The 768-nt window shown below is 75.1% G+C and overlaps 1 protein-coding gene across 10 annotated transcripts in view; it reads right to left on the bottom strand.

The window, feature by feature from the left end:
* Window positions 1-443, bottom strand: part of TCF3 (transcription factor 3) — an 82,589-nt gene extending 82,146 nt beyond the window's left edge. For all 10 annotated transcript variants that reach the window (XM_041467102.1, XM_041467105.1, XM_041467106.1 and 7 more), the window contains exon 1: window positions 257-443. The gene's annotated coding sequence lies outside the window, so the exon portion shown is untranslated. The remainder of the gene's footprint in view (window positions 1-256) is intronic.
* Window positions 444-768: the final 325 nt, after the last annotated feature.

Raw genomic sequence — 768 nt, 5'->3', positions numbered from 1 at the left:
GAGCCCGCCCCGCCGCTGCCACCCCCCTTCCCCCGGCCCCGGCAAACTTTGCCGAGGGGACAATAGCGCCGAGCCCGTCCCGTCCCGCTCCGCGCCCGCACCCCGAGCGCTCCGAGCCCCGCTACACCGGCACCCACAGCTCCGGCACCCCCGCACCCGCTGCGCCGGGACCCCCTCTCCGCGCAGCCCCAGGGCGGCACGGCCGGCTTGGCTTGGTTATTATTTTATTATTTCTACATTTTATTTTATTTTTTACCTGTTCCAGGCCCGGCGCGCCCGGGGCAGGGGAAGCGCATGAAGGGTGTCGGGGGTCGCGGCGGGGGCGGGGGCGGCCGCGGCGCCCAGGCCCGGGGGCGGCGGCGGCGCCTATTGTTCTCCGCCGCCGGCGGATACAATGTAGCGAAGCGGCGCGATCGCCCCGCACCGGGCGGCGCGTGCGCCCCGGCCGCGGCGGCGGCAGCAGCGACGGCGACTCCCCCCCGCGCCCGCCTCTGCCGCCTCCCCCCACACGCCCTCACGACTCGCGGCCGTACGCCCCGCCCCCGCCGTATCACTCCGCCGTCCGCACAAACAGCGGGCAGCCGGAGAGGTGATGCCGCGGCGCGCGGGCCTCGCGGAACCGGCACGAGCGTGGCCGCGTCCGGGAGGGTGGAACGGGGCCGCGGGGGCGCGGCGGGGGCACGGCCGTGGCGGGAACTATATTTCCTAGCGGAAGGGGACGGGCGGCTTGGCGAACAGCGCCGGTGACGACACCGGAGCTCCGCGAGA

The sequence above is a fragment of the Pyrgilauda ruficollis genome, unplaced genomic scaffold (genome assembly GCF_017590135.1).
Source record: "Pyrgilauda ruficollis isolate IOZ18807 unplaced genomic scaffold, ASM1759013v1 scaffold200, whole genome shotgun sequence".
NCBI lineage: Eukaryota > Metazoa > Chordata > Aves > Passeriformes > Passeridae > Pyrgilauda > Pyrgilauda ruficollis.
The sequence above is the reverse complement of the archived record's forward strand: the minus strand, read 5'-3'. Positions and strand labels throughout refer to the sequence as shown.